The sequence below is a fragment of the Bos javanicus genome, chromosome 29 (genome assembly GCF_032452875.1).
Source record: "Bos javanicus breed banteng chromosome 29, ARS-OSU_banteng_1.0, whole genome shotgun sequence".
In the NCBI taxonomy this organism is placed as follows: domain Eukaryota; kingdom Metazoa; phylum Chordata; class Mammalia; order Artiodactyla; family Bovidae; genus Bos; species Bos javanicus.
Window position 1 is genome coordinate 5,515,991 of NC_083896.1, and position 24,605 is coordinate 5,540,595.

The 24,605-nt window shown below is 43.0% G+C and overlaps 1 pseudogene; it reads left to right on the forward strand.

Moving 5' to 3' along the window:
* Nucleotides 1-3,016: 3,016 nt before the first annotated feature.
* On the forward strand, nt 3,017-11,662 carry LOC133240915 (upstream-binding factor 1-like protein 1; annotated as a pseudogene).
* Nucleotides 11,663-24,605: the final 12,943 nt, after the last annotated feature.

A 24,605-nucleotide genomic window follows, 5' to 3' on the forward strand; every position in this document is an offset into this window, starting at 1 on the left:
CATACAGATGGCTAACAAACACATGAAAAGATGCTCAACATCACTCATTATCAGAGAAATGCAAATCAAAACCACTATGAGGTACCATTTCACACCAGTCAGAATGGCTGCAATCCAAAAGTCTACAAATAATAAACGCTGGAGAGGGTGTGGAGAAAAGGGAACCCTCTTACACTGTTGGTGGGAATGCAAACTAGTACAGCCACTATGGAGAACAGTGTGGAGATTCCTTAAAAAACTGGAAATAGAAGTGCCTTATGATCCAGCAATCCCACTGCTGGGCATACACACTGAGGAAACCAGAAGGGAAAGAGACACGTGTACCCCAATGTTCATCGCAGCACTGTTTATAATAGCCAGGACATGGAAGCAACCTAGATGTCCATCAGCAGATGAATGGATAAGAAAGCTGTGGTACGTATACACAATGGAGTATTACTCAGCCATTAAAAAGAATACATTTGAATCAGTTCTAATGAGGTGGATGAAACTGGAGCCTATTATACAGAGTGAAGTAAGCCAGAAGGAAAAACACCAATACAGTATACTAATGCATATATATGGAATTTAGAAAGATGGTAGCAATAACCCTGTGTACGAGACAGCAAATGAGACACTGATGTATAGAAGAGTCTTATGGACTCTGTGGGAGAGGGAGTGGGTGGGAAGAAAAAAAATAATAAATAAAATATATATATATGAAGTTTGCTCTAAAAATAGTCTTTTTTTGAAAAGTAATAATAGGTTATAAAAATGAAAATTAAAGGAGTAATAGAGGACTTAAAAATTAAAAGAAAGTTAAAAAAAAAGAAAGAAAAAAGAAAAGAATGATCGTAAAAATATATCTAGGACTTTCTCTGGTGTTATTGTGGGCAGTGTGGGGTCAGTTCATTTTCAGATAGTTCCTTGGTCCAGCTTATATTTCTCAAGATCTCTAGGCCCCTTCCTATGTAGTTGGTACTAACTACAGGGTTAATCTATCGGACCTGTCACTTCCAAAGCGGTTCCCTCTGTTTTAGCTTCTTCTGTTTGCTGGTCTCTTCGGTGTCTGATTTCCGCCCTGACACAAGGAGGGTGGTGGTGGACACTTTTTAGGCTCACTTGTTCAGTCATGCTGTGGGGAGGGAGGGACGCTGCAAACAAATAACACTGGCGTGTGCTCGCAGTGCTTCAGCCACACTGGCCTGCCCCACAGCACATGCACCCTCCCTGCCCACACAGCTCAGGCTCTAGGTTGCTCCACCAGGAACTATCCGAGGCTGGCCCTGGGCTGCATGCACCTCCCAAGTCTAAGCCTCTCAGGTTCAGGCACTCGGGTAGTCCTCAGAGGCGCAGACTCCTTTGGGCCTGCGTTTTGTGCCCTTCCCAGCTCTGAGCAGCTTGGGTGATGAGGTGTTTGGCGAGCGCGGTCACTGCGACTTATCGCCTCTCCCGTCCCTGTCGCTTGGTTTTCTGGGTGTACAACCGGCGCACCTTCTCAGGTGGATGATGACTGTCCAGAACACTGAGAAATCCTAGTTAGCAAAGAAGCCTGCTTACAGGTTCGTAGATAATGTCTCTCTGGGGCTGTAATTGCTCCCTTCCGGCTCTGGTTGCCTGTCACCAGAGGGGGATGGTCTGCAGCCGGCTGGGTCTGTTCAGCCCTTTGTTCTATGCACGGGCCTGTCAGTGTCTTAGGGATTTTCGCGTGGTAGCTATCCCACAGTCTGGTTTGCTAGCCCAAATTAGTTCACTCTGATTACCCTCGGGGCATTCAGGCCAGATCCTTACTCTAAGCAATGCAGCCCGCGCCTCCCTGCCCAGCCCCCGCTTGCTAGTGTTGGGTGCAGACGTCTGTGCTGCTTCTTTGCTGGGGGAGTAACCGTTGGGCTCGTAATCTGTGGGTTTTAATTATTTACTTATTTTTTCTCCCTATTATGTTGCCCTCTGTACTTCCAAGGCTCGCCACAGACTCGGCAGTGAGAGTGTTTCCTGGTGTTTGGAAACTTCTCTCTTTTTAAGACTACCTTCCTGAGACGGAGCCCCATCCCTACCTCTTTTGTGTGTGTCTCTCTCTCTTTTTTTTTTTTTTTAATATTTTTCCTACCTCTTTTTGAAGACAATGGGCTGCTTTTCTGCGTGCCTGATGTCCTCTGCTGACATTCAGAAGTTGTTTTGTGGAATTTACTCAATGTTTAAGTGTTCTTTTGATGAATTGGTGAGGGAGGAAGTGGTCTCCCCGTCCTATTCCTCTGCCATCGTAGGACCACCTCCCTATTATTATTTTTTAAATAAATTTATTTGTTTTAATTGGAGGCTAATTACTTTACAATATTGTATTGGTTTTCCATACATCAATATGAATCCGCCACAGGTATACACATGTTACCCATACTGAACCCCTCTCCCACCTCCTTCAATGTACCATCCCTCTGGGTCATCCCAGTGCACCAGCCCCAAGCATCCTGTATCATGCAATGAACCTGGCCTTGAGATTCATTTCATATATGATATTATACATGTTTCAATGCCATTCTCCCAAATCATCCCACCCTCTCCCTCTCCCACAGAGTCCAAAAGACTGTTCTATATTTTAATGGGAGGCTAACTACAATATTATAGTGGTGTTTGGCATACATTGACATGAATCAGCCATTGGTGTACAGGTATCAGGGTCTTTTATGATGAATTGGCTCTTCCAGTCAGGTGGACAAAGTACTGGAGTTTGAGCTCCCGTATCAGTACTTGCAATGAATATTCAGGGTTGACTTCCAAGTTTGCAGGAGATGCAGACAGGTACTGCCAGTCCAAAATGAGACAGGCCATTCTGGGTACTGACCTTCAGGAGGTGGTTATTAGGACCTTGTCTTTGGGCAAATCAACTATCTGACTAGTTTAGCTGAGCTGCCATCCTGAATACTCAGACCTAATTGCTTGCTTTCTCCCCAGATGCCCAAGGACCCCCTTGGACCACCCAGCAGTAACTAACTGGCAGCTTACAGAGTCAGACTTGCCCCATCTGTCTCAGAGCCCAAACATGTGTCACCTCAAAGGCCTGGATCTGAGTGGGGTCACCATGATGGACTTTGGTCCTGAGATCATCCACATTATTCTGGAACAAGTTGCAGCCACCCTTCAGGAGCTGAACTTAGAGGAGTGTGGGATCACAGAGTCCCAGCATGAGTCCATCCTCTGCCCTGAGCCACTTTTCAAGCTTGGGACCTTCATTCTGTGTGGGAACGTCCTTTCTGGCCATCCTGGAGAAGCTTCTGAGTCACACCAATGGGCTGAGCAACTTAAGTGATGAGTCTGATCCTGCCCCTCAGGAGAGTGGCAGCCCTCATGGAGCCCTTCACCTGGGCCAACTCGTCCAGCTTCAAGATAAACTCATCGAGATTATGTGGGATTTAGAACATCCAAGGTTCATCTGACTTAATCCAGCCTGTGTCCTCACTGCGGCAACAAGACATTTGATCCCAAGGAGCCCTTTCTGAACCACGGTTATACTCCTTCTAGCTGGATGCATCTGTCAAAGTTTACTTCTGGTCACCTGTAAACTAAAATCTCGGCAGTAGATGCATCAGGAACAGAAAACCAATCCATGGTTTCAGACATCAGCTCAACATGAACGGAAAGGAAAGATGATCGATCTTGCAGTGATGCTGGATTGCAAGGGGAAATGTAGACTTTGGGAGGTGTTGGAACTTTTGGGGATATGTATTTATACAATCAAATATGCACCTCAATTTTTGGAGCTGCATGTGGGTTTGTGACCCACATGTTGGAATTTTCCCTGGGTAGATGCTTCTAAAGCAATTGTCAAAAATAAAGAAACTCTTGTTGAAAACCAACTGCTGCCTTCCCTGATTTAATACTCTCTTTTCAGCTTATACCTCAGCAATCTCCAGATATTGATTTTTTTTAAAAAAGCACTGCATTGTCTATGATCCGAAACCTTACCATTCCTGCACCTTCTTTTTCGGTTAAGAGCATCTTTTAACCCTTTGCTTATTTCTTTGGCTTTCTTGTTCCTCACTGTCTCCCAGAGTTTGCCCAATGTCTTGTCCATTCCACTGGTGATATCATCCAGCCATCTCATCCTCTGATGCCCTCTTTTCCTTCTGCCCTCAATATTTCCCAGCATCAGGGACTTTTCCAATGAGTTAGCTGTTCTCATAAGATGACCAAAATACTGAAGTTTCAGCTTCAGCATCAGTCCTTCCAATGACCATTCAGGACTGATTTCCTTTAGGATTGATGGGTTTGATCTCCTTGCTGTCCAAGGGACTCTCCAGAGTCTTCCCCAGTACTACCATTTGAAAGAGTCATTTCTTCAGTGCTCAGCTTTTCTTAGGGTCCAACTCTCACATAGCCATGTATATGGCTACTGGAAAAACCATAGCTTGACTATACAAAGTGGTGTAGGCAAAGTGGTGTCCCTGCTCTTTATTATGCTGACCAGGTTTGCCATAGCTTTCTGTCCAAGAAGCAAGCATCTATTCTTCAAACCACAGAACTTTATTGTTTTTCTTGCTAACTCTCAGGAAAATGAAACAGATGTAATAACAGATATGGTAATTATGACAAAGATGGAAATTCATATCCGTAAGCATCATGATCAGCATGCCAAGATGTCCAGAGGGTTACCATTAAGATGAAAGCACAGATGATTGCAAAGTTCTGGGAATTTTTATTGTTATTCCACTCAGCTTTCTGCATTTTATTGAATATTCTGTGTTATCAGATCCTTTTCCATAACCAGTGTTGGGAATAAAGGCATAATCCTTTTAGAAAATCTAGAGCAAACATCAGAGAAGGCAATGACAACCCACTCCAGTACTCTTGCCTGGAAAATCCAATGGATGGAGGAGCCTGGTATGCTGCAGTCCATGAGGTCGCTAAGAGTTAGGCATAACTGAGCGACTTCACTTTCACTTTTCACTTTCATGCATTGTAGAAGAAATGGCAACCCACTCCAGTGTTCTTGCTTGGAGAATCCCAGGGACGGGGGAGTCTGGTGGGCTGCCGTCTATGGGGTCACACAGAGTTGGACACAACTGAAGCAACTTAGCAGCAGCAGCAGCATTTTCCTAAAAGGACTTTAAATGTCTGGTCACAACTCAATTATATCTCCTCCTATATCATTCATATAATCACACCTATATCACTTCTATGTATCACTCCTACAATTGACTATATCAATTATAACTCCTCCTCCCTGCCAGGCATGGAGCGGTGAGAACCAGTTTCAATCTTGTTGGCAGTGTGCAAAACATCTTACAGAACTGAGGACCTCACCTTTGACAGTGAAGGACACACAAAGATGAGAAACTGTGACTTATACACCCACTGGTAGAAGCATGAAGAATACCCATGCCCAAAGTCACGGTCTGAGTCAGCAGGGAGAGCCCTGCAGAGAGCTCTTCATTCCAACAGTTAATTAGATGCTGTGTTACCCTCTGTGTGTATTAACCCACTGAACAGCCAAAGAAATAAGCAAGGAGGTAAGAGTTGCCCCAGGAGGCTTACATGGTGGCTCAGATGGCAAAGAATCTACCTGTAGTCCAGGAGACTGGGGTTCAAGCCCTGGACTGGGAAGGTCCCCGGGAGAAGGGAACACCTACCCACTCCATATGGATACAAGTCTAGCTTTTTAGGTCCATTTAAATTCCCATTAAAGCATATTGATCTCTTCCCTCGAAAAGGCATGGTTTCAAAAGACCTATCAGTAATCACAATTGGCACAGATTAGTTCAAAAAATGCTAGTATATGGGAAAACCACAGCATGAAAAGTGTTCCTAGGACAAATTTTGCATATTTGAATAAACCTTGTCAGACACAGAGTATAAGACACATTGCATAAGTGTCACTGTGAAGGAGAGGAGAGGAATAGACTAGTGCCTAGAGGGAAATTAGAGCACTATATGTATTTTTTAAAAACTGTACAAAATAAGTTTTATCACTTTAAAGAATATTTAGAAAACCAGAGAAAAGAAGAGAAAATTCAGATCCAATTTAGAGAGGAAATAACTTATGAAGTAAGAACCCTGAAGAATCCTCTTAATGATAGATCTTGAGACCCCTAGATAGCTTGATTCAAACACGGAAAGAAACTAGGAACTCACAGAAAATGGACAGGAAGATATCTGAGACCAAAAGTTTGTCAACAACTTTCTTGATGACATGAAGGAAATAATATTTGAGGTTTTCTTTTAAATATGAACATAAGCGTGCTTTGGATCCTCTATCCCCTCAGAAATATGTGGTCTTAAGGGAGGTGACAATTACAAGCTGAATATCAGAGGATGCTTCTGTTGCTCCGGGAGGAGGAGCAACTGCATCTGGAGGCTCTGGAGAGAGAAGTCAAGGACATTTGTGAACAACTCGAAGAGAGTGTTCAGAATGACTCAGTACAGAGAAAGTCTGAAAGAATTGTACAGACAGCTGACCGAGATATGCCACAAGCTGGACATGGAGCTGCTCCAGATGAGAAAGGAGGGTCCATCCTCAGAGAGAGAAACACTCTTCTAGACGAGCTGCTGTGACACTGAAATATTACCTATCCAGATATATGGTAACAAAATCAGCAAAATTCTGTGACCAGGGGAAAGTTAATTTTCTTGGCATAAATCTCACTATTAGTTCAGTTCAGTTCAGTCGCTCAGTTGTGTCTGAATCTTTTGGACTTCATGAATTGCAGCACTCCAGGCCTTCCTGTCCATCACCAACTCCCGGAGTTCACTCAAACTCATGTCCATTGAGTCGGTGATACCATCCAGCAATCTCATCATCTGTCGGCCCTTCTCCTCCTGCCCCCAATCTCTCCCAGCATCAGAGTCTTTTCCAATGAGTCAACTCTTCGCATGAGGTGCCCAAAGTACGGGAATTTCAGCTTTAGCATCAATCCTTCCAATGAACACACAGGAGTGATCTTTAGGATGGACTGGTTGGATCTCTTTGCAGTCCAAGGGACTGTCAAGAGTCTTCTCCAACACCACAGTTCCAAAGCATCAATTCTTCAACCTGCAGCTTTCTTCACAGTCCAACTCTCACATCCATACATGACCACTGCAAAAACCATAGCCTTGACTAGATGGACCTTAGTTGGCAGAGTAATGTCTCTGCTTTTTAATATGCTATCTAGGTTGGTCATAACTTTCGTTCCAATCAGTAAGCGTCTTTTAATTTCATGGCTGCAATCTCCATCTGCAGTGTACATTCCCCTAAACCCTTGTCACTCTCTGCTATCCACACCCTGAGGATGCTGAGGTTCTTCCTGTCATCTAGGTAAGACATTTCATGCAGGTATCAATTTTAAAGCACTCTATAATTCGTTTTATTCAGTTGTCTCTTTTGCTTTAATTGTTACTACAAATGGTGAGATTTATCCTTGAACATAGCACTAGGTAGTGAAGACATTGGAAACTTAGATGTTGATGCATCTTGAGGCAAACCCTTCCTGCCCCCTTTCCTTCCTTAATGTGCCTGGAAGAAGCACATCATGTTTTACTTTAGGCTCGGTTATGAAGATAGCTTCTGAGTGTTCTCTATAAAAGAATTAGAAAGCCATATCTAATACACAAACAGGAGTAGTAAAGAACATGAAAAAAGGATAGAACTCTCATGATTAATGTGATCTTTTCTTTTTTGTTTTTCTTTGATAGGGCTTGGAAAAAATAAGGAAAGGCAAGTATACACTAATGATTTTTGATTTCTGAAAAATTTGTTGTCTTTTTCATGAAGTGGATTCACCATTGTTCCTTGGGACCATGGGGAATTGATTTCAGGTCCTCCCCCATTCCCAAATTCCAGGATAAAGAATCCTTTGTACATAATGCCATAGTATTTGCAGATAAATTCTAAGCATGTTCCTGTACATTTTGCCATCTCTAGTCAACTTATTACAACTAACATTTTACAGTGTAAATTAAATGCAATATAAGTCATTCCCCGGTATGTGGCATTTTCAAGTTTTACATTTTTGGAACTGTCTGTAAATGTTTTCTGATTTTTTCCCATTCAGAACAAGGGAAAAGGAGAAAGGAAGTTTAGAGTGGGAATCTGGGATTGACCTGTACACACCATGTATGAAATATAGTTAGGAAAGTAGCTCTACAAGCTCCTATTGTAAAATAAATGAATAAATAAACAAATAAATAGCCTAGAATGTACAGATTAAATCCATGTGTGAATCCATAGGTACAGAACACTAGCATATGTATTATCAATATTGTCTTTTTGGCCATTTTCTATTTCATTTCAAAAGAACTTTGAGGACTTCTGATCCTTGGTCTCAGAAGTTTCCTTTTCATTTGACTGAAAACAAATATACCTGCGAAAGTGAAAGTAGCTCACTCGTGTCTGACTCTTTGAGACCTCATGGACTATACAGTCCATGGAATTCTCCAGGCCAGAATACTGGAGTGGGTAGCCTTTCCTTTCTCCAGGTTACCTTCCCAACCCAGGGATTGAACCCAGGTCTCCTGCATTGCAGGTGGATTCTTTACCAGCTGAGCCGCAAGGGAAGCCCAAGAATACTGGAATGGGTAACCTATCCCTTGTCCAGTGGATCTTCCCGACCCCAGGATTTGAACCAGGTTCTCCTGCATTGCAGATGGTTTCTTTACCAACTGAGCTATGAGGGAGGCTGATATACCTGAGAACATGCTGACATACTTGGCTTTGTTCCACCCACTCACCCCATCCTCTCCAACCTCACCAAAATAAAACTTAGTGAAGGGATTTTTCTAGGATATCACAGAGGAAGCACCTACCCTAGTAAGTTGGAAGGTGAGAAAATTACGAAAGAAACATATTCCCCACACATGACAAGTGAGACTGTGATATTGATAATACTGAGTAGCAGTGACTCAGCCTGTTCCATCACAGCAAGCCCCCTGCAGGCAGGACCTCACAGGGAGGTGCTTCCTGATACCCACCAAAGAGCAATGACTTTCAGGACCAGGGCAGCCAGGTTGGACCTGTGTCACTTTGCTGGACTGACAAGAGTAAACATGTCTGGTCAGTGAGCACTTCTGTTTAGACACAGAATGCATCCTTGATGACTACTTTGTGAGTGAAGCCTCAAAGCCTTAGCTTGAATGTCTTGCTCTCTATAAAATGCCCAGGGTCTTTGAATTGATGGAATTGAGGATGGGAATTAAGTTCAGTGAGTGAAAACTTGGAATAATGTCTGAGAAAAACGGGAAAATTGAAATTTGAGATAATTTCTATTTAGTAAAAATTATGGCAACATTTTTATATTCTCATGCAAGTAGAATATATTGTATATGCAAATCACCAAAAGTAGGAGAATCCTGAGAACATATCCTGTGGTGAAGTCTGCTGTTTTGCAATGCTCATGTGATTAACCTTTGGTCTTGAAATGGAACCAATGTCCTTTGTTACAGGGCTGACTTGGCACAGAAGCAGAAGCCTCAGCCCATGAACCCAGAGCTCCCTTCCTGGCCTCTTTATTCCTACACATGCTGAACCACTTCAGAGGTAAGAGTCAGCCTTTTGATGATCAGGACTTTAGACCTTCATAGCTTAGGAACAAGCCTGCGTTCATTTATGATACATATTCTTGGACATGAAGGAGGTGCATAATTTCCTGAAGTTGTTAACATCTTTTCTGCCACTGTAGTCAGATTACAAACACCAAGGCTGACGTTTGCCACCTGTAGTTTCCTGAAAATGCCAATCCAGACACAGATATTTAGATATATTTGACACAGGCAGCAGCAATGAATCAAAGTTCCTGATTCTCCTCATTCTCTCAGTATTTGGTGATGTCCCTCTTTGGGATTTTGATGATTCTTATACTGATGTGCTGTGGTATCTCATTGATGTTTTAAAGCCCTTTGCTTTTCAGGCCTTTTAATTTTATTTTTTCCCCTCCCTTCATTTTCTCTTATTCTTTGTCCCTTGAGTGAGAAACCAGTCTTTTATTTTGTTCATTTGTGTGTTAAACATCCTTTTGTGAGATTGAGTGCAAGGCATATTGGGATGGGATCTGAGGATTTTTAACTGCAAAAGAAGCTTCATAATGCTCAATATGAATCTCAATTCAGACTGAGACAGTTTTCATTTACATTCTTAAGGGTAAAGGGAGTGATAGAAGGGACATATCTAAGCAGAGTGTGCTTCTCTCATGTATCCCAAAGGAGAGTGGCTTTCTGTTTCTTTCTCCACAGATACATAGAATCCCACAGACTGCTGGACTTCAGAAAGAACTCACCTGCTCAATCTTGAGAGTGCAGACAGTGGAAATACCGTTGAGGTTTCTGATCTGCTGGGACCATACATTTCACAAAAACCTAGAAAACGTGCTGCCTAAAAGCCAAGATGACTGGTCCAGAGAAAACATTGTTCAATTACTGGAATGTACAAAAAAAAAAAATCTATCCAGTGACAAGCACATGTTCAAAATAACTCAGTCAGTGATGGACTGAGAAAAATAGCTTGTAAAGAATTTTCTGGGGAAATGTACAAACTCAAATGGTTAGAGATTTCCCGTAATGTTAGAAAGCTTCATACTTTGACAGAATTAGTCCTGGAAGCTAAGGAAAATGTTCACAATCCTTCCAAAAGCAGAAAACACAAGAAACATCCTGATTTACCCAAGAACCCCTTGACAGCTTACCTCCACTTTTTTAAAGAGATGAGACCTCAGTACCTCCAAAAACACCCCATGATGAGCAACCAGGAGCTGACCAAGGCTCCATCTGAGGAATACAGAAAGCTGCCAGAACAGCTCAAGCTGAAATATAGTCAAGATTTCCAGAAAGAAAAGCAGGAGTTTCAGGAGAAAATGGCTCTATTTAGAAAACAGCACCCTGATCTAGTCCAGAGCTCCAAGAAAACTGATGTCCCCAAAGGAAGTCAAAGCAAAGTGCCAAAGAAGTTTCAGGAAAATGTGCACACAGTGAAGTCTCCCCCAGAAAACAATTTACTCATGAAGTGTAAATTCCAAGGAGAGCCCAAAAAGCCCCTAATGAATGGCTATCACAAGTTCCACCAGGATCTCTGGTTGAGCAGGGAGCTGAAAGTAGTGCCCCCAAGGGAGCGCATGGTGGAGATCAGTAGATGCTGGCAGCGGGTCCCCCAGGACCAGAAGGAGCTTTATAAGAAGCAGGCGGAGGGACTGCAGACACAGTACAAGGTGGACCTTCATCTCTGGCTCAGGACTCTGCCTCCTGAAGAATATGCTGCTTACAGAGAGGTGACCTGTGTTAAGCGTAAGAACATGAGCGTGACAGGGGGTCTGAACCCCAAGAGTAGAAGGATGGGTCTGAAGTCCCCATCATCAAGGAATCTGCAAGGAAGACTTAGAGAGGACCCGGGGCTTCAGGCTGCAGAGATAGCATCATCAGACACGACAGGAGAACATTCTCCTGCCTCAGGGAGATCAGAGGAAAATGAGGACGAGGAGGAAGGCAGCCACTCCTCAGCCCCCAGCAGTGAGGATGAAGATGGAGATTTTGAGCCCGAGGAGCACAGCTCCAGCTCATCGTCCTCAAGGGACTCCTCTGACTCGGATCCCAGCTGGGTTTAGTTCACATCCTGAAGAGACAGAACTTTCAGCAAAAGTCCATGGGCTCTTCTCTCTATGCCTCTTCATTGCCTTCCTTCTTTCCCTCCCTCTTCATACAAAGTGGGACCTGTTGGAAAGAAGGCATCTTGAACTGTAATCTCTGGCCTCTCCATCTACCCCAGGTTCACCCCGAGAGAAAATCAATGCAATGTGAAGCCTTGTGGAATAAACCCTGAGCTGACTGGGCTGCGGGGCACCCTGGACTAGACTGAGATCCCTGAACTGGAAAGGTTTGCTCTCTTCACCCTCTGCCTGCTAGACGTGTGAGGGGCTCCAGGGGTCTGTAAGCCCCTTCTCTGTGACCTTGTTCCTCAGGACTCAGGCAGTGATCTGGGGAGGGAAGATCTGATTGACTGGATGTAGGTGAGCTGCCTTTAAAAACATTGCCTAGGCCCCTTCTCTCTGAAGTGAGGAGCTGGCCCTTCCTTACCTTGGAAGTGGGCTGGGTACGCGGGCAGCAGCATTTCTATATGTACATTCATCCTTTTAGCTATCAGTGAGATGTTATTACTGATTTCAAAAATTAGAAATTTTAAACTGCTCCATTTGAGTTAGCTTTTCCTTAAAGACAGCATCCTTTGACTCAATTATACTAATTTCCCAGGCCACATCTAAATTCCTTCTGGTTTCCACCACAGGCCATCATGTGTTTACCGTGTGAAGTAAACTGCAAGTCACTCACTCATGCCCGACTCTTTGCGACCCCATGGACTATACAGTCCATGGAATTCTCCAGGCTAGAATACTGGAGTGAGTATCTGTTCCCTTCTCCAGGGCATCTTCCCATCCCAGGGACTGAACTTGGAATTGCAGGCAGACTCTTTACCAGCTGAGCTGCAAGGGAAGCCCCAAAATACAGGAGTGGGTAGCCTATCCCTTCTCCAGTGGATCTTCCTGACCCATGAATCAAACTAGGGTCTCCTGTTTTGCAGTTGCATTCTTTACCAACTGAGCTATCAGGGAAGCCCTTGATTTATTTGTATTATGTTATTAGATTGTATTACTTAGGTGTTATGTAAAAGTATTTTAGTCCACAGGTTGCTAAACCGGGAATTTATGTAGTGGTATGACACTACTTTTATCATTTTGGTTTATTGTTATATTTGAAAACATGTTTAAAGCCAGCGCCATCTCATTAAACATTTCTAAACATTATTTGATGTTTTCACTTTTGGTTCTCATGGACAATTAGTATCACAATTAGTAAGTTGTGTTCTTACATGTGAAAAGGGTTGGGTTTTGAGAATTCATCATACTCCTTCATGTGTTAGTGAAATATTTTATTCTTTATAAATATACAGGCAGGGAACTACTGTACAGCACGTGGAACTCAGCTCAATGTTGTGACAGCCTGGATGCGAGGGGAGTTTGGGGGAGAATGTACACATGTATAAGTACAGAAGAGTCCCTTCATCCATACTTTCATGAACTGGGAATGAAACTCCAGTCACAGAAGATCCAATTTAAGATTAGAATTAGTGTTTCTAAAATGTCTCACAGTTCATTCACACACAAAAAATCATAAGTGGATTTCTTTCCTCCTGCCAAATCTAAATATATATTTTACTGAGATGTGAGCTGGAGCCTACAGTCTGCAACAAGAGAAGCCACCGCAATGGGAAGCCAGCACACTGCAGTGAAGAGCAGCCCCACTTGCACCAACTAGAGGAAGCCCACGCTCAGCAATGAAGACCAAATGCAGAGGTTCTTGAACTCTCAGTCCTGGAGCCCTTCCTAGTTATTCTGTCCCCTCTCTCCAGGAGTGGAGCCCACTGGTTTCCCTGGGGGTGCAGGCCCTGGAGGTGAGGGGCGCAGACTCTGAGTGTAAAGAGCAGCTCTGGGACCCCTGCAGCCCCCCTCCCCCGACCCCTCCTGCACATCCTCCAAGGGGGACTCTGGGCTGAGCAGAGCCTTACCCCCACTTTCCCAGATGGGCCAGGTACACAAGCATCTGGGGCCTCAGGGAAAAGCTCCCTCTCTGGACAAAACCATGTTGGGCTGTCAGAGTTTCAGTGCCTATGGAGGCAGGGACAAGAACACAGAACCCAGTGTTGCCCACTCAAAGGTCTTCAGAGTCCCTTCCTGCCCTGAAGGAAGGTCCCATTGGACAGCCACCCCCTGAGTCCAGGGCTGAGTTATTAGGGCCCAGAACCCACTGTGGGTCTTCACAGAGCACCAGTGGGAAGATTGTGGGCAGATTGGCCTTGGGCAGACAGGATATCACCTCCCTCCTGGGTCCAGTCCCTTCAGAAGCTGCCAGGATTCCTTGGTACCACAGGGTTTTCTCCACCCTGGGGAATTTTGTGAGCTCCTGGAGAACCACAGTTTTTAATCCCTAAACTTCCTCTTGGTCCCTGGGCCTTGGCTACTCCTGGGGATTTTCCAGAGCTAATGGAGCAGAAGGCTTTTCCTCAGACCCTCTTGAGATCCAGTCCTTGGGAAAAGGGAGGTCTCTCCTACCACCCACCCCTGGAAGCAGGTGTCTGAGACACTGCAGCTGAAAGATCTGGGTCCCCGGTCCCCTGGCTCATCCTACTTGCTAATCTGTTATGTCCAGGGAGCTTCAAAGAAGTGGAACTCTCCATGGTTTACTCCAGGAGATGTGACATACCTCATTACCACTGAGACTAGAGCAGGAATTGTCAGAGCCAGGGTCCCTCAGGTACCTGGTTGGGGGACCAGGAATGGTGCCTACCTTCCTGTTGAACTTGGTCTTCACCTGCTTGGGACCTACATGACACTGAACCTTGAGTCACTCAATGTCTTTCCATAGATTGACTTAAACATGTTCCTACATATTTTCCCAAAGAAAATATCAGAAAGCTAAAAGAAATAAAGTAATTTTGTTTTTTAAAATGTAACAAACAAGTAAACACAGTGATATCCAGTGATGTATATATTTATTCCTGTTATTCCTTTCTTTAAACAACAACTACCACATTGGATCCAGATATAAACTCTTGTAAACAACCAAATATCAATTTTATCACAGATTAATTCAAATCCACTTGGGGGGTTAAATGTTTATGCCAAGGAAAAACAATCTGAAATATTAATATTCTCACTATATATATCTAGAAAAGAGTAGTTAACTTTAGTCTATAAGACCTAAATAATAATGATAAAACAATACAGATTAACACCCTTTTGATTGATAATTTACATACTATATGTAATTGCTCCTGACAGCCAAGAACACTTCAGTCAGTCTCCCTCCTAACAGCTTTTCAGTAAACACAGATGTTGAGTCTGATCTCAGGTTTCGGCTGTGGGATCCTTAGAGAGCAGAAAAGTGCAGATGGCAATCCTGGAAAGTCCAGGCCCACAGAATAAGTCACAAAATTTTCTGTGACACTTTTGGCCTCAGAATTGAAGACCCTGCAGGTTCACCTACCACATGGTTCCATGCTTCAGCTGCAACCAGCAGAGGAATCTAGAATCATACCCATCGGTGAGCTCTGTGTGTGTGTGTGTGTGTGTTGGGACCAGGCACACTGGGAAGACTGATTGCAATCACTGCCGTCCCTGCCACACCCACCACACCCAAGGCTCTGGTTCCTTTGCTAAACCTGCTTGTAGTCTTCCCCCCACAGTCTGGTTCTATACTCTCTAATTTCTGGGTACGTTGTGCTGTGCAAGGCTGCTGAACCTCTGGTCCTGTAATTCCATTCTCCACGCCCACTCCCTGCACTCCTGATTCAAGGCATGGATTAGGACATGGGATCAGAGGGTTCTGAGGCCACTGCAGCCATAGCAGGACCAGCACATGCTATACCTGCACTGTACTGTGTTTCCTATCAAAATCCTGTTGCTGTTGTTTAATTGCTCATTTTCATGTACAACTCTTTGCAACCCCATGGACTGCAGCACATCAGACTTTCCTGTCCTTCACTGTCTCCTAGAGTTTGCTCAAACTCATGTCCATTGAGTCAATGATGCCATCCAACCATCTCACCAACTGTCACCCTTTTCTTCTCCTGCCCTCAATCTTTTCCAGCATCAGAGTCTTTTCCAATGAGTCAGCTTGTCCCATCAGGTGGCCTAAGTATTAGAGCTTCAGCTTCACCATCAGTCCTTCCAATGAATATTCAGAGTTGATTTCCTTTAGGATTGATTTGTTTGATCTCCTTGCAGTCCAAGGGACTCTCAAGAGGCTTTCCCAGCACCACAGTTCAAAATCATCAATTCTTTAGCCCTCAACCTTCTTTACAGTCCAACTCTCACATCCATACATCACGACAGGAAAAACCATAGCTTTGACTCTATGAACCTTTGTCAGCAAAGTGAGGTCTCTGTATATTAATATGCTGTCTAAGTTTGTCACGGAGAAGGCAATGGCACCCCACTCCAGTACTCTTGCCTGGAAAATCCCATGGGTGGAGGAGCCTGGTGGGCTACAGTCCCATGGGGTCGCTAAGAGTCGGGCATGACTGAGCAACTTCACTTTCACTCTTCGCTTTCATGCATTGGAGAAGGAAATGGCAACCCACTCCAGTGTTCTTGCCTGGAGAATCCCAGGGACAGGGAAGCCTGGTTGGGCTGCTGTCTATGGGGTTGCACAGAGTTGCACAACTGAAGCGACTTAGCAACAGCAGCAGCAGCAAGTTTGTCAAAGTTTGGCTTCAAAGGAGCAAGCATCTTTTAATTTCATGTCTGCTGTCACTGTCTTCAGTGATTTTGGAGCCCCAAAAAATAGTCTGTCACTGATTTCATTTTCTCCCCATCTATTTTCCATGAAGAGATGGGACCAGATGCTGTGATCTTTGTTTTTGGAATGTAGAGTTTTAAGCCAGCTTTTTCATTCTCCTCTTTCACATTCATCAAGAGGCTCCTTAGTTCCTCTTCACTTTCTGCCATAAGGGTGCTGTCATTTGCATATCTGAGGTTATTGATATTTCTCCTGGCAATAAGTATAATTGTTTCACCTCCCTCTTGAACCTTCCTCCCATTTTTTCCTCATTTCACCCCTCTAGGTCTTCACAGAGCACCAGACTGAGCTCCCTGTGCTATAAAGCAACTGCTCACCAGCCATCTACTTTACATATGGTAATCAGAGCCACCAGGAAAGCCTGGCTCTAGGTTTATCCACCTCAGTTCAAATGATTCAGTTCTATTTTTTTATGGCTGAATAATAGTCCATTGTATACATGTATTTCTTCTTTATCCATTCATCCATTGATATCCATTGATACCTCAGTTGCTTTCAGTTTAGTTCAGTTCAGTTGCTCAGTCATGTCCGACTCTTTGGGACCCCATGAATCGCAGCAGGCCAGGCCTCCCTGTCCATCACCAACTCCCGGAGTTCACTCAGACTCACATCCATTGAGTCCGTGATGCCATCCAGCCATCTCATCCTCTGTCGTCCCCTTCTCCTCCTGCCTTCAACCCCTCCCAGCATCAGAGTCCTTTCCAATGAGTCAACTCTTCGCATGAGGTGGCCAAAGTACTGGAGTTTCAGCTTTAGCATCATTCCTTCCAAAGAAATCCCAGGACTGATCTCCTTCAGAATGGACTGGTTGGATCTCCTTGCAGTCCAAGGGACTCTCAAGAGTCTTCTCCAAAACCACGGTTCAAAAGCATCAGTTTTTCAATGCTCAGCCTTCTTCACAGTCCAACTCTCACATCCATACATACCACTGGAAAAACCATAGCCTTGACTAGACGGACCTTTGTTGGCAAAGTGATGTCTCTGCTTTTGAATATGTTGCCCAGGTTGGTCATAACTTTCCTTCCAATGAGTAAGCGTCTTGTAATTTCATGGCTGCAGTCACCATCTGCAGTGATTTTGGAGCCCCAAAAAATAAAGTCTGACACTGTTTCCACTGTTTCCTCATCTATTTCCCATGAAGTGATGGGACCGGATGCCATGATCTTCGTTTTCTGAATGTTGAGCTTTAAGCCAACTTTTTCACTCTCCACTTTCATCAAGAGGCTTTTTAGTTCCTCTTCACTTTCTGCCATAAGGGTGGTGTCATCTGCATATCTGACGTTATTGATATTTGTCCTGGCAATCTTGATTCCAGCTTGTGCTTCTTCCAGTCCAGCGTTTCTCACAATGTACTCTGCATTGCTTCCATTTCCTGGCTACTGTAAATAGCGCTGCAGTGTTCACTGAGGTTCATGCAGTAGTGGTATTGCTGAGTCATATGGTAGTTTTGTTCTGGGTCATTTATGCAAGCAAAGCACACTGCTTGCAATGTAGATGAACCCTGAAAGCATTAAGTGAAAGTAACCAAATATAAAAAGTCACAAATTGTGTGAACTCATTTAACTGAAACTATATAAAATAAAAATTCATGAACAATAAAACTGGATTACAGGGGTGACATGAGATAAGGAGGGGAAATGGGGCATATTAATGGGGACCAATTTCTTTCTGGAATGATGGATATATTCTGAAATTATTTTTTCACAAATTTTTGTATATTACTAAAACCCACTGAATTATATACCATAGTGTATGGTATTCAACTTTTATGTTAATAGAAGTATTACATTATTTTAGAGGGGAGGAGCCAAGTTGGTGGAGGAGTAGGACGGGGAGAACACTTTCTCCCCCACAAATTCATTAAAAGAGCATTTAAAAGCCGAGCAAATTCCACAAAACAACTTCTGAATGCCAGCAGAGGACATCAGGCACCCAGAAAAGCAACCCAACTCTTCGAAAGGAGGTAGGAAAAAATATAAAAGACAAAAAAAGAGACAAAAGAGGGAGGGATGGAGTTCCATCCCGGGAAGGGAATCTTAAAAAGAGAGAAGTTTCCAAACATCAGGAAACCTTCTCACTGCTGAATCTGTGCCGAGCTTTGGAAGCACAGAGGGCAACATAACAGGGAGAAAAAATAAATAAACAATTAAAACTCGCAGATTGTGAGCCCTATGGTAACTCCGCCAGTGGAGAAGCAGCGCAGACGCCTGCACACGCCATTAGCAAGCGGGAGCTGGGCAGGGAGGTGCGGCGCGGGCTGCATCGCTTAGAGTAAGGACCTGGCCTGAATACTCTGAGCGCTATCTGAGCGAAATAATCTGGGCTAGCAAACCAGACTGTGGGACATCTACCACGCGAAAAGTCAGCCGTAACCTAAGACATCGCCAGGCCCATGCACGGAACAAAGGACTAAACAGAGATAGCCAGCTGCAGACCTTCCCCCTCTGGTGACAGGCAGCCAGAACCAGAAGGGGGCAAGCGCAGCCCCAGAGAGACATTATCTATACAACTGTAAGCAGGCTTCTTTGCTAACTAAAACTTCTTGGGGGTCTGGATGGTCAACATCTCCCTGAGAAGGTGTGCCGGTTGTACACCTAGATAACCGAGCGGCAGGGAGGCGGTGAGTCGCAGCAATCGCGCTCACCAAACACCTCATCACCTGAGCTGCTCGGACCTGGGAAGGGCACAAAACGCAGGCCCAACCGAGTCTGTGCCTCCGCGGACTACCCGAGTGCCTGAACCTGAGCGGCTTGGACCTTGGAGGTGCATGCAGCCCAGGGCCGGCCTCGGATGGTTCCCGGCAGAGCAACCTAGAGCCTGAGCAGTGTGGGCAGGGAGGCTACATGCGCCATGAGTGGGGGCAGACCCAGTGTGGCTGAGGCACTGCAAGCACACGCCTGTGTTACTTGTTTGCAACATCCCTCCCTCCCTTCCCACAGTGCGACTGAACAAGTGAGCCTAGAAAGAAAAAGAAAAAAAAAAAAGTGTCCTCCACCGTCCCCTTTGTGTCAGGGCGGAAACCAGACCCTGAAGAGTCCAGCAAACAGAAGAAGCTATAACAGAGGGAATCGCCTTGGAAGCTACAGGCAATAGATTAAAACCCTGTGGTTACTACCGACTACATAGGAAGGGGCCTATAGATCTTGAGAAATAAACGTCGGACCAAGGAACTAGCCAAAAATGAGCTGAACCCACAATACTCACAACAAAACCAGAGAAAGTCCTCAATATATTTTTACTATTTTTATGATCATTCATTCTTTCTTTCTTTCTTTTTTAATTTTTTAAAAAAAATTTAAGTCCTCTATTATTCCTTTAATTTTCACTTTTATAACCTATTACTTTGCAAAAAAAAAAGACCCTATTTTTTTTTCTTCAGCAAACTTCACATATATATTTTTTTATAATTTTTTGACCTTGTTTTTTTTTTTTTTCTTTTTTTCTTTAACATTGTATTTTTGAAATTCCAAACTCTACTCTAAGCTTTTAATATTAGCTTTTTGGTATTTGTTATCAATTTTGTACCTATAGTTTTTTTTTTTTATAATTTCTGTGACTTTTTTTTCTCTGTTTCTTTCTCTTCTTCTTTTATATAACATTGTATATCTGAAATTCCAAACTCTACTCTAGATTTTTAATTTTTGTTTTTTGGTATTTGATATCAATTTTATACCTATATTTTCTTTATATTTTTTGTGACATTGTTTCTGTTTTTTTTTTCTCTCTCTCTCTATTTCTTTTTCTTCTTCTTCTTCTTTTTTTTTTTTTTTTAACATTGTGTTTTTGAAATTCCAAACTCTACTCTAGATTTTTTACGTTTGCTTTTTGGTATTAGTTATCAATTTTGTACCTATATTTTCTTTATAATTTTCGCAACCTTGTTTGTTTTTGTTTGTTCGTTTTTTCTCTCTTTCTTTTCCTTCTTCTTTTCTTTAACATCGTATTTTTAAAATTCCAAACTCTACTCTAGATTTTTAACTTTTGCTTTTATGTATTTGTTACCAATTTTGTACCTTTAAGAACCCAATCTTCAGTACCCATTTTTCACTAGGGAATGAGATTACTGGCTTACCTGCTCTCTCTCCCTTTGGACTCTCCTTTTTCTCCACCAGGTTGCCTGTGTCTCCTCCCTAACCCCTCTCTACTCTACCCAACTCTGTGAATTTCTGTGTGTTCCAGACGGTGGAGAACACTTAGGGAACTGATTACTGGCTGGATCTGTCTCCCTCCTTTTCATTCCCCACTTTTATCCTTCTGGCCACCTCTGTCTCCTTCCTCCATCTTCTCTTCTCTGTATAACTCCGTGAACATCTCTGAGCGGTCCAGTTGTGGAGTGCACATAAGGAAGTGATTATTGGCTAGCACACTCTCTCCACTATTGATTCCACCTCATCTCATTCTGGTCACCTCTAACTCCCTCCTCCCTCTTCTCTTCTCCATGTAACGCTGTGAACCTCTCTGGGTGACCCTCAAGGTAGAGAAACTTTTCATCTTTAATGTAGATGTTTTATCAATGGTGCTGTATAGAGGAGAAGTTTTGAAACTACTGTAAAAATAAGACCAATAACTGGAAGCAGGAGGCTTAAATCCAAACCCTGACTCCAGGGAACTCCTGACTCCAAGGAATATTAATTGACAGGAGCTCATCAAATGCCTCCATCCCGAAACTGAAACCAAGCACCACACAAGGGCCAACAAGTCCCAGGGCAAGACATACCAAGCAAATTCTCCAGCAACAAAGGAACACAGCCCTGAGCTTCAATATACAGGCTGCCGAAAGTCACCCCAAAACCATAGACATATCATAACTCATTACTGGACACTTCATTGCACTCCAGAGAGAAGAAATCCAGCTCCACACACCAGAACACCAACACAAGCTTCCCTAACCAGGAAACCTTGACAAGCCACCTGTACAAACCCACACACAATGAGGAAATGCCACAATAAAGAGAACTCCACAAACTGCCAGAATACAGAAAGGACACCCCAAACTCAGCAATTTAAACAAGATGAAGAGACAGAGGAATACCCAGCAGATAAAGGAACAGGATAAATGCCCACCAAACCAAACAAAAGAGGAAGAGATGGGGAATCTACCTGATAAAGAATTCTGAATAATGATAGTGAAATTGATCCAAAATCTTGAAATCAAAATGGAATCACAGATAAATAGCCTGGAGACAAGGATTGAGAAGATGCAAGAAAGTTTCAACAAGGACCTAGAAGAAATCAAAAAGAGTCAATATATAATGAATAATGCAATAAATGAAATTAAAACACTCTGGAGGCAACAAATAGTAGAATAACAGAGGCAGAAGATAGGATTAGTCAATTAGAAGATAGAATGGCAGAAATAAATGAATCAGAGAGGATAAAAGAGAAACAAATTAAAAGAAATGAGGACAATCTCAGAGACCTCCAGGACAATATTAAACACTACAACATTCGAATCATAGGGGTCCCAGAAGAAGAAGACAAAAAGAAAGACCATGAGAAAATACTTGAGGAGATAATAGTTGAAAACTTCCCTAAAATGGGGAAGGAAATAGTCACCCAAGTCCAAGAAACCCAGAGAGTCCCAAACAGGATAAACCCAAGGTGAAACACCCCAAGACACATATTAATCAAATTAACAAAGATCAAACACAAAGAACTGCCGAGGTCCAGCCCCAGCTGATCCAGGGTATTTGAAGGGGAGACGGCGTCGGCGACCTATTCAAATGGTAATTAGAGATATAAAGAGTAATAGAATGAGGATAGCTCAGTAGGAAAATTCAGTGGAGAAAAGAGGCTGAGTAGCTTGGTTTACGCGGAAAATCAATATAACCCATGACACCAGGTTAGCTCTGACCACGGAGGCCGCAGGTGCCCTCTCAAATAGCGGAAGGTGCCCCACCTTAGACACCTTCTAGAGTGGGTCTTAGAAGCCCAGGCAAATAAATGGTTGCAGAGGATATCCGTACTCCAGATGGAGACTTCAGCCAGAATGTGAAAAGAATGACATGGGGAGACCAAGCTCTGGTGAGCAAGGCCCGTAGCTTTATTTTCAACAGGGGCTTTTATACTCTAAGTTACACATAGAGGATAATAGGGTATGTAAAGTCAGCAGTTTTTGATCCTTATCAAAAACCAGGGTTTCTTTCCTGCAAATTTATTGTATACAAATGGTTTAGGTGATTTACATCATCTTCTGGCCAGAAGGCCTATTAACATTTTATGGCCCTTGACAAAGACTTATCAACCATAAGACTTATTTTCTCTAAGAGTAATTATTTTAAGGTTTGGTGCCATCTTCCAAAGATAAAATTGCATTCCTATAGGACGGATGTGTAATGGGTTTACAAAGGAAAGAATTTATTACCTTAAGGGTCTAAAGTTACTAACACCAAGGCCACTACTTATTTTTTCTACATACCAACTATATTAATTAATACACATTCAAGGATACAATTCAGAGGATGTGAAAACTTGGCAACAAGCATTGGTTCATTGATGAAATCTTTTACTAGTTTCACTCTGACAATTTCTAACTCTCTGAGAGGCTCTAAGCTATTTGAATATCTTAAGCTTCCCATGCCTTTCGAGGCTGGGAGACTGTAAACAATCGTATGTATAGCTGTAGGAGTCCGGGTAAACTTGTCAGGCGAGTTAGAGAGCCATCTGAGGGGTTTGGATTTAAACACTCCTAGTTGCCCAGGAACTTTATTAATTGGAGCTGTAAGTTAGCTCTTTGACAGAGAGAGTGAGATGGTGGTGGGGGACAGCCCCCAGTAAAGTCAGAGGTGAGAACACAAAGCAATAAAGTAGGCAGACTCTGGTTTTGGGGGGAAGATGCTCGAGAATATCTGGGGGTCTCCCGAGGCTCGATCCCGCCTTTGCGTATGCCAAGCCTCCTTCCTCATGACCTTTGTCACAAGCGGAATCTCTCTCGCCGGCTCCCGGCAAAGAACAAATATTAAAAGCAGCAAGGGAAAAACAACAAATAACACACAAGGGAAGTCCCATAAGGATAACAGCTGATCTTTCAATAGAAACTCTTCAAGCCAGGAGGGAATGGCAAGACATACTGAAAATGATGAAAGAAAATAACCTACAGCCCAGATTATTGTACCCAGCAAGGATCTCATTCAAGTATGAAGGAGAAATCAAAAGCTTTACAGACAAGCAAAAGTTGAGAGAATTCTGCACCACCAAACCAGCTCTCCAACAAATACTAAAGGATATTCTCTAGACAGGAGACACAAAAATGGTGTATAAATTCAAACCCAAAACAATAAAGTAAATGGCAACAGGATCATACTTATCAGTAATTACCTTAAACGTAAATGGGTTGAATGCCCCAACCAAAAGACAAAGACTGGCTGAATGGATACAAAAACAAGACCCCTACATATGTTGTCCAAAAGAGACCCACCTCAAAACAGGGGACACATACAGACTGAAAGTGAAGGGCCGGAAAAAGATTTTCCATGAAGATAGGGACCAAAAGAAAGCAGGAGTAGCAATACTCATATCAGATAAATAGACTTTAAAACAAAGGCTGTGAAAAGAGACAAAGATGGTCACTACATAATGATCAAAGGATCAAACTAAGAAGAAGATATAACAATTATAAATATATATGCACCCAACATGGGAGCACCACAGTATGTAAGACAAATGCTAACAAGTATGAAACGAGAAATTAACAATAACACAATAATAGTCGGAGACTTTAATACCCCACTCACACCTATGGATAGATTAACTAAACAGAAAATTAACAAGGAAACACAAACTTTAAAGGATACAATAGACCAGTTAGACCTAATTGATATCTATAGGACATTCCATCCCAAAACAATGAATTTCACCTTTTTCTCAAGCGCACATGGAACCTTCTCCAGGATAGATCACATCCTGGGCCATAAATCTGGCCTTGGTAAATTCAAAACAATAGAAATCATTCCAAGCATCTTTTCTGACCACTATGCAGTAAGAATAGATCTCAATTACAGGAGAAAAACTATTAAAAATTCCAACATATGGAGGCTGAACAACACGCTGCTGAATAACCAACAAATCACAGAAGAAACTGTAATCAAAAATCTTCCAGCAAACAAAAGCCCAGATCCAGGCGGTTTCACAGCTGAATTCCAGCAAAAATTTAGAGAAGAGCTAACACCTATCCTATTCAAACTCTTCCAGAAAATTGCAGAGGAAGGTAAACTTCCAAACTCATTCTATGAGGCCACCATCACCCTAATACCAAAACCTGACAAAGATCCCACACAAAAAAAGAAAACTACAGGCCAATATCACTGATGAACATAGATGCA